Here is a 9,955-nt window from a genome sequence, read left to right on the forward strand (position 1 = left end):
CTGCAATATATATGATTAAATAATAATGATTTAATTTTCCTTCAAATTTAAGCATTTCAAAAAGAAAGAAAATGAAAAAAAAAAAAGAAATTAAGAATATGAATATTATAAGATAAGGATGGCAGTGGTCCTAAGATGGAAATGATTATGATCCCTCGTGAATTAAGGTCCGATCCATTTGAATTGCATGGAAAAAAATTATAATGTATTTTATTTTAATAAATAAATAAAATATAGACTCAAGTATATCAATATTTAATCATTTAAAATCAAATTAAATTTAATAAATTAAAATTTAAAATTTTAAAATTTGAAAAAACTGAAATGAATTAATTTTGAGAACAATTGATTTAAATTAAATTGGTTTAACTCGATGAGGTATAGGTGGGTGAGTTTTTAAATAAAATTTTTATTTTTTATATTTTATTTTTTAATATTTTAAAATTAAATTAAAATATTTTAACTTTAATTATAATTTAACCTTTTTATGTTATACAAAATAGTATATTATTATTTACGAATGAATTTTGTTTAATTTTATTGATTTTTTTATTAAAATTAAATTTAATTAAAATTTTTAAAAATAAAAAAATAAATTAAAATTTTTAAATTAATTTAATTATATTAATTTTTTCTATTTGAATTGAATAGCTATAGTCCTAACCTAAGTCTTCCATGAAAATAGTTGTGAACTCTCTGAGAATCATATGCCAATTTTTCAAATTAGGTATTAACAATGATATATCAAATTAAAGCGTTTGTTTAACCATCACCTTAGAATCTTCTCTCTCCTTTTCTTTTCCTTTTCAATGAATATTTATTTATTTAAATAGAACAATAGCGTTCACTTTACACACTTTAAAAGAAAATTCAACTACTCCTTTTTTTGTAAGACTAAATTTTTAATGAAATGAAATAATAATTATAAAATATATAAGAGTCGTTTTCCTTTTTACTAGTAACTTAAAATCACCTCTTACTCCTATGTTTGGAAGGAATTTTTAAGAAGTAAAGAAAAGAATTTTAAAGTAATATTTATGTTCACGGAAGTTTTTTAAGAAATATAAGGTTTTGAGAAATTTTAAAATTTTAAAAAATCTTGCTAAATTTTTAAAAAGTTTTAATATTTTATTTTTTATTACCTTACTTTACTTCATAAAATCATTCTCATTTGAATGACGGTTTTAATGAGTTATTTTTCTGCATTTTCATATATAAAAAATTCTACATGAAAAAATAAATGCTTATTATTAGTTTAGGATCAATATCAAAAAAGAAATTGATAAAATTATAAAGTTAATTAGCTTGTGTTAATTCAGAAGATATATCATTTATTTAGTGGATTGAGTTTTTAATTCGTTTTATATTTTATTAAAAAAAAATTCAATGACGGGTCATAAATGTAGAATAAAAATCATATTTTTGGTACGAATATTTGGGAAAATTTTTTGGGTACATGTGAGATGCTTTGCTGCTTTCCAACAAATGTGGTAATCTATAAAGTTGTCTTTATTAACAAAGTGTTTTTATTATATTCTTCAAACATGAACTTAAAATTTTAATTTTTAATACAAATTAATTAATATTCATTGATTTGAAAATTACCATTTGAAATTATTTATAATCAACTTTAATTTCTATACAAATTGATAACAAAATTTAAATCACTCAAAAAATTAACAAAATTAATTTTTTCTATAAATCAATAAAAAATTAAAAAATTAATTTTAAATAATTATTGAAATGACTCATAAATTAATATAATAAGCTATTGGTTCAATGATGATTCTTTGAGTAATTCCAGATTAAAATGACTTGATATTATTCTCTACCAAAAAATATGCTTTTCGAAATGATTAAAACTTGCTTGATTTAATTTTCCATCTTTAACTCTATAAGCTCTTTACAATTTTTATTAATTTTAATTTAATTACCAAATATTAGGGTCCACTTATCAATTATAATTGGATCCTTTACTATATATTTAATTTAAAAAATTATTATTTAATTAAAATAATTTGAAAAAAAATCAATAATTCCATCTATGCTTTTAAAAAAATAAATTAAAATATTTCAAAAATTCTCAAATTAGTCTTTACTATTAGTTTTTTAAGTTAATATCATTATCTTTAACACTAAAAAAAAGAAGAAATAAAATTTCTCTTTCAAAATTATCTTTATTTTTATTAAATAAATAAATTAATTAGTACGTATTTTAAAAATTCAAATATATTTTAATATAATTTTTAAAATATTAAATATTTTTTTTTCTAATCAATTTACATATAACTGATAGTACTAAGAAATTATCATACATAATATTTGAATTAATGTTTATATATTTTTCTGGAAAAAAAATAATTTTAATAGAGCTCATTAATAAATAAAAAAAACCCTAATACTTCAACTCCTAAATGCCAACTATCAGTATATGATTCGGAAATATGATTCTATCACAGAACTTGAAAGAATAATCCATCATTATTAATGATAAGTTAGAACCTCTAAAGATTATTTTCTTTTTTCACCTAATAATATTTTATTATTTATTTTCCACTAAAAAGAACATTTTTATCAAGATATTATATATATATATATTAGTATTAAAAATTACTTTATAAAAAAAAATACAGTTAACTTCATAAACTGTTCTAACGACTAAATTTATTATTATTTTTTAAAAAAATTCTTTAGTTAATTTATTTAAAAATTAATTGTGCAAATAGCAACTCCAGCAATACCAAATAATAATGAATTATCAAACCAATGCCCACAAAATTTCCAAAGAATCTAACTTGCTTTTTGTCCATAGTGCTTGACCTTCACATCAATTGAAAATAAATGAAAAAAAAAAAATCATTTGACATTTTCTAATTTTATTCAAAATTTTAATAAAAATTATTCCAATTCTACCTAATTTTTATATACTAATTAATATTATATTATATGACCACCATAATATTCAATCTTTACTACCATTAATAATTCCAAATTTTATTGTAACATTATAATTTTTTTAATAGAAAATTAGAGTTATAAAGACTCAAATCTGAATTTTTTAAATGAGTGATATATTTTTATCCAGTGATGAATTATAATTAAATAATTTTGATGAATAAAAGTTAGAAAAAAAAAAACTTTTTGCCACTAAGCTTGAAATTTAAAAAAGGTGGTGCTTGATTTTGAAAAAAGTCCATCCAGTTAAAGGAAAATTCCAAATAATCTTCAGTGTTTGGCACGTGCATTATTGCAAAGTTTGGTCATGAAAGTGTGGCTTTTGGTTCACAGAGAAAATGGCTTTTAAAAAAGAAAAATAGAATTTTTGTTTGTATCTTAATTATGTTCATCATTGAGCCATACCTAAATCAAAATGACCCTTTGATAATAATTTTTATTTTTAATCCTAATTTTATTTGGACTTAAAGGATCATTTTCTCAATTCTTTCGTGGGTCTTAGGTTTTTCTTGTGTTTTACTACAGTAAACACTCAAAGACAAATAGAGATAGGGCAGCTGGTTGAAATTACCCATGAGCAAATGCAAAGGGCTGATAGATGTTTTCGCAACAATATATGAATTGTGGCCAATTCTCAATCGACAATCATCTGATGTGATGAGATTGAGAGAGAGGCCTGCCGTTCATGGTCCACATTCCACTAGTTATAGCTAGTAGTTGGCAGCTGCACTAAGAAAACCAAAATGCCCTTAATGGAGATGCATATATATCATCAGCTATATCAGATCATTAATTACATATGGTGGCGCATGATTCATCATCCAGCTGCTATCCTACAAGTACAAGATTATTAGCCAAATGGGTGGGCTTTGATGAGCTTTTCTGATACCCTTAGTGTAATATATTAATTGCATGGAGAAGAGAAATGGCATCAGAAAGGTGGAGATCCAAAAGGGAGACACTTATCCTATTTTTTGACTTTAAGAAAATCATGTTTTTCTTCTAAGAGCAATTGAGTTTTGTAATAATGTTCATAATTCCTCATCTTTATGAATTTATAGACAAGACAAAGGAAGGAGTTGCCTATGTCTTCATCCAATCTTTGGCCAAAGATCATTAAGCAAAAGTTGAGTGATCAAAGTGCCAAAAACTCACATCATATTAAACTACCAACCTGTGCTTGCACTGTGCAGCTTCCACATGGCAATGGTTTAGCTTCGTTTGTAAGTTTGCTTATTTATGACATGGACACGCTATATTTCGTATAAAGCTGCTAAAAGACTTTTCTAAATATTGAAATGACCTTGAATCTTATTATATTATATGAGTTTGAATTATTTTATATTTTATTTTTAAGTTTTATTTGATGACAGTTGGGTTTCACCACCCCGTTATGAGGCCGAGCCTATAATGACAGCTCTAACCCAAGGTTTATGAAACCTCTTAAATGGGCCGGGCCGGACCATTCGACCTTGAAATTAGGCCTCCTTTGGGGCTCAGTCTCTTCATCCCAGCTCGGTCAAGAGGCCTATCAGGAGAGGAAATAACCGACCCATTCACCTAATAGATCTGTTCACGCGCGCGTCAGGGGAAAAATTAAATGGCCGTTCAGTATGGAATGGATATCTGACGCTTTTGTACGTACGTATTCGTATGTCAGAGACAAGTGGCCTAGTAGCAGCGAGGCCGTTGGACATCACTAGCGTACAAAAAAAAAGAATAAAAGGAGAGGAGCACCATCCTCTCAGATCAAACTTACCCAACCATTATAAATCCTATTTTCTCTGGATCTCAGAGTATCACTATTAATAAATTTCAGTTAATTGATATTAAAATCATTTTTAGGGTTGAGTCGGAACTAATCGTTAAAAAAAATGAGTTATATATCAATCAGTTTTGTTAAACCATTAAATGAAATCTTTAATTTTAATTGACGATTATATATATATAACTTCATATATGGAAGCCCAGCTAAATTGGAAAAGAGGATCGTTGTTGTGTTGTTGCATTCAGAAGAAAGCAGCACCTTAGAAAGTGGCCAACTCTTACACTTAGAAATTTATTCAGGCAAATGAATTGTTCATATGTGTTATGGTTATATATGTTAATAATATGCCTTGCAGTCAATCTGTTGATTGTAATTGGATATTATTACATTGATTATGTGAAGTTAGAAGTGAATGATAATTGGATATTAAATTTATTCAAGTACTCATTGATTTCCATCGATTATGTGAAGTCAGAAGTGAATTTGGCCGATCTTCTAACTAAACTTTTAGGGAGAAAACTAATAGATGAAATATCGAGGGGAATGAGACTTGAGCCAATTTGAAGTTAACAGTGATAGACCCTCAACCTTTATGATATAAGAAGTGCTAAATTGGATTAATGAGAGGATGAGATGAAAACTTTTAATAATATTTATATCATTTATGGGTGGTGTATAAATTGCAATATACACTTGATGATATCACCTATATAAGTGTGGAGTGGGACCGCTTATATGAGATTGTAGCATAATTTTTAGAGCACTTATGAACTACCAGACGAGCGCATGACCTATTTATTAGCGCAAAACAGCGTTGACAACGAGATCTATGGAGTGTTATGAGATTGATGAGATATTAGCATACAAAAAAGAGTTTTTGGTTCATACAAATAAAAGTTTTACCGATTACTCTGTATGTTAATTTTTATTAATCTAGATCTTGTTCATAGTCCAAAAGATATCAGATTCGAAACATATATACTCAATTTCTAATTCCAGCAATGAAAAATCTTTTGAAATATGTGGGGAATTGTTATAAAATTAGTTTATATTTCAAAAAATTTTATGGTCATTAAAGATTTTATGATCATTAAAAATTTTTATGGTCGTTGAAAATTTTATGGTCATTAAAGGTTTTTTTATGGTGGTTGAAAATTTTATTTATGAGATGGCGGTTGCAGGTTTAATATTTAAATGTAATATTAAATCTGACCGTTATAATTTTATTATATTATCTCAAGATTTTTATAACCGCTTACGACGGACATTTTTTCTACTATAAATAGCCTCCATCTTTATAAAGAAATACACTCCCATTTTTCTACTTTATTCTTTCTCTTCTCTATGTTTTTTGTTGGATTATAAATTAGAGATAAATTCTTATTGTCCTGATTCTGAAAATTAAATTTCAGAAGAATCTGTTAATCTTAGGTGATTACAAAATAAATATTTAAGGATAGTGTCCAGCACGACTCATGTTTTATTATTTTATCTTATTTTATCCTATTTTTCCAACAATCGAGCAAACGTAAGGTTAATTTCACCCAGACCTAAGGTTAATTTCATCCAAATATATATAGTGCTATAAAATATTTTATATTTCTGAATAATTATTCTACTTAACTAAATTATTTGATTTGGATGGACAAACCCATAATCATGTAAACTTAGGGTAAGAGTTAGGCATAACATATAATATAAAATATGATAAATACAAAGAGTTGTCACCTAATTGATGTAGGAGCCACATAGAAATGTGATTGATAAACTATATTATCTACCTAATTTAATTTATAATAATTTATTGGACAAATCCAAGATTATTTAAATTAAATGGGATCCTAGCCTACTAGAAGATTTACCGCTGGATTTTTCAAATTAATAGATAAGGCTATTAATTTAAATAAAATATTGAGAGACTAATTAATAAATGAAAAACCTTAATAGAAATCTTAGGATTAAAACCCCTAATTAAAATTTTAAGTACATATTAAGAACATGATGGCTTACCATCCATTATTATAGCATAAAATTAGAGCTCGGTTTTTTATTAACTTGTTTGGCAAATCTAAGATTAATTTCACCCAAATATATTTAGTGCTATCAAATATTAAATATTTTTGAACAATGGGGTTCTACTTAACTAAATTACTTGATTTGGATGGGCAAACCCATAATTATGTAAGTTTACGATAAGAGTCAGACATAATATATAAGATATAATAAAGATAAAGAGTTATCATCTAACTAATTGATTTAGGAGTCACATAGAAATGTGATTGATAAATTATGTTATCTACCTAATTTAGTTTATAATAATTTGTTGGACAAATTCAAGATTATTTAAATTAAATGGGATCCTAGCCTACTAGGAGACCTACCACTGGATTTTTTGAATTAATAAATAGAGCTATTAATTTGAATAAAATAGTGGGAGAATAATTAAAATATTAAAGACTTATCTACTAATTAGAAAAATAAATAAGATCAATAATTAAAATATCTCTACATGAATAGAATTTAGTTCCACAATGAGTAAATTATCTATCCTTACATTGCATACATGATGCTAACAAATTAACCAAACTGAACTTATTGTACTGATATCACAATTTGAGAATGGTTCTCAAGCAAGAAAATAGATTATATATTCTCGATCAAAACATACCTGATATTCTTGATGAGAATACTGGTAATGATGTTAAGGATAAGTACGATCATCATATTGATGATGATGATCTCCAAGCTACATGTGTGATGTTAGCTAATATGAGTCATGAGCTTCGGGTATATTTATGATTGAGGAAAGGAGAGGTGGACCTACAAGTGGCAAGTGGAGTAAAGGTTATTACATTAGTTGTAGGAATTTATTATCTGCCTTTACCTTCTGCCTTAATATTAGAATTGAATAATTGTTATTATGTTCTAACACTTTGCAGAAATATTATTTCAATTTCATTTTAACCTTGAATATTGGATTTAAGTTTATTATTGAGAACAATACTTGTTCTTTTATAATAAAGAAGCTTATTATGAAAATGAAATTTATATAGATGGTCTATATAATGTTTCTTCTCAAAGCCTATTCTCAAAATATAAAAGAGACTCAAATTAGATAATCAACTTCCATCTCTATTCGCATTATCTCTAAGTTACATAAAAAATAATATCATGATTCATTTGATTATGAATCATATGAAACTTATAAAACTTATTTAATGAGTAAAATGATCAAAACACCTTTTAAAAGAAAAGGTGAGTGGTCACAAGAATGTATGTGGACTAATGACTATCTAAGCCATATGGATGTATGTGGACTAATGACTACCCAAGCCATATTGGGTCTTATACATATGGATGTATGTGGACTAATGACTACCCAAGCTATAGGTGGGTTATTTCATTACACTAATGACTATATTGAATATTGTTATGTGTATTTAATGAAATAAAAATCTGAATAATTTGAAAAGTTCAAAGAATTTAAATTTGAAGTTGAAAAATAGACTGACAAAAGTATTAAATCACTTAGATCCGATCAAACTGATGAATGCTTAAATTATGAATTTTGTGATTATTTAACAGAAAATGAGATTCTCTCATAATGAACTTCACCTAGAATAACACAATACAATGGAGTTTCAAAAAGAATAAATCGTACTTTATTAGATATGGTACAGTCCATGATGAGTCTTATAGACTTACCTCTATCCCTTTATGCCTTGCAAACTGCGATATATCTTCTTAATAGAGTTCCATTCAAATTTGTTAATAAGATCCATATGAGATGTGGACTAACAAAAGTTAGTCTTATCACACATTAAGATTTAGAGTTGTAATGCTTATGTGAAACATTTGGTATCTGATAAGCTAAGATCTAAGTCAGATAAATGTGATTTTGTGCAATATCCAAAAGAAACTATTGGATATTACTTCTATCATCCAATTGAGAAAAAGTATTTGTCTCAAAATATGTTATCTTTCTAGAAAAATATTTCTTTTGAAAAAAGCAGTGGGAGTCAGATAGAACTTGAAGAAGTTCAAGAACTATAAATAAACATTCAAGTGGAACCAGAATCGAAACCAGAGACTATAATGCCTTTTATGGAAACACAAAGTTTCATGCAGATGGAACAAGTGTTTTGATAAAATGATCAAACCGTTTGCTTTTATCATAAATGAACCTTGTGTACAAGAAGGTTAGTGAGAGTAGAGTTGTATTTCCTATTTTATATGTAAATGACATTAATAATAGGAAATGATATTTCATTCTATTACTACAAATATGTAAAGATTTAGTTGTCTAAAAATTTTTTCATGAAGGATTTGGGAGAAGCTACTAAGATCTATAGAGATAGATCTAAAAGGTTGTTCCACTTACATTAACTGAGTACTAAAACAGTTTAGCATGGAGAAATTCAAGAAACAATTTCTGACTATGTCACTTGAAGAGAATTTTCAATTAGATTTTGATAATAACAAATCTCAATCTGGTTATAATTTTATTCTAAATGGTAGAACAATAAGTTAAAAATGGTCCAAACTAAATATCATTGTAGTTTCTATGACAAATGTCAAGTACACTTTTGTGTCCTAGACAATAAATGAGACAATTTTAAATTAAAAGTTCATTTCTGAATTTGGTGTGGTTCCTAACATTATTGATCTAGTTACAATTAACTATGATAACAATTGAGCCATTGCATAAGAATTTTAAAAATTCTATTATTAAGGCATTGTTCTAATAGAAACATAATTACCGTATTTACAAATGTGATAAGTCATATGGGTGATTGGCTTTAATGCAAGTGGGAGATTGCTAATAATATGCCCTACAGCTAATATATTGGTTATAGTTGGATATTATTATTTGTGTATTTTAAGTATTTAAATATAATTAAATAAAAACAGTTATTTATCTTTAGTTTTAATTTAATTGAATCTCAAGTAAAGATAAAGTTCACGAGACTATATTACTGTACAAAAGAAAATTATAATATGGTTATAATTGTGATATTCCAACTGCATTTAAGTAATGTCTCTAAATATTCCTGATCCATATTTTTATTATGATTGGACAATGATTAGAGCCGTAGAGACTATTACATATTATGTTTTTTTATTTTATGAAACAACCGATTTTATGGGTTGAGATATGTGAGATATCTAAAACTAATATGTAGGTGATTTTTATGAATAAGTGTACTAAATTAATCCGTCTAAGAAATTTAT

This window comes from Manihot esculenta, chromosome 17, assembly GCF_001659605.2.
Source record: "Manihot esculenta cultivar AM560-2 chromosome 17, M.esculenta_v8, whole genome shotgun sequence".
NCBI classification, from domain to species: domain Eukaryota; kingdom Viridiplantae; phylum Streptophyta; class Magnoliopsida; order Malpighiales; family Euphorbiaceae; genus Manihot; species Manihot esculenta.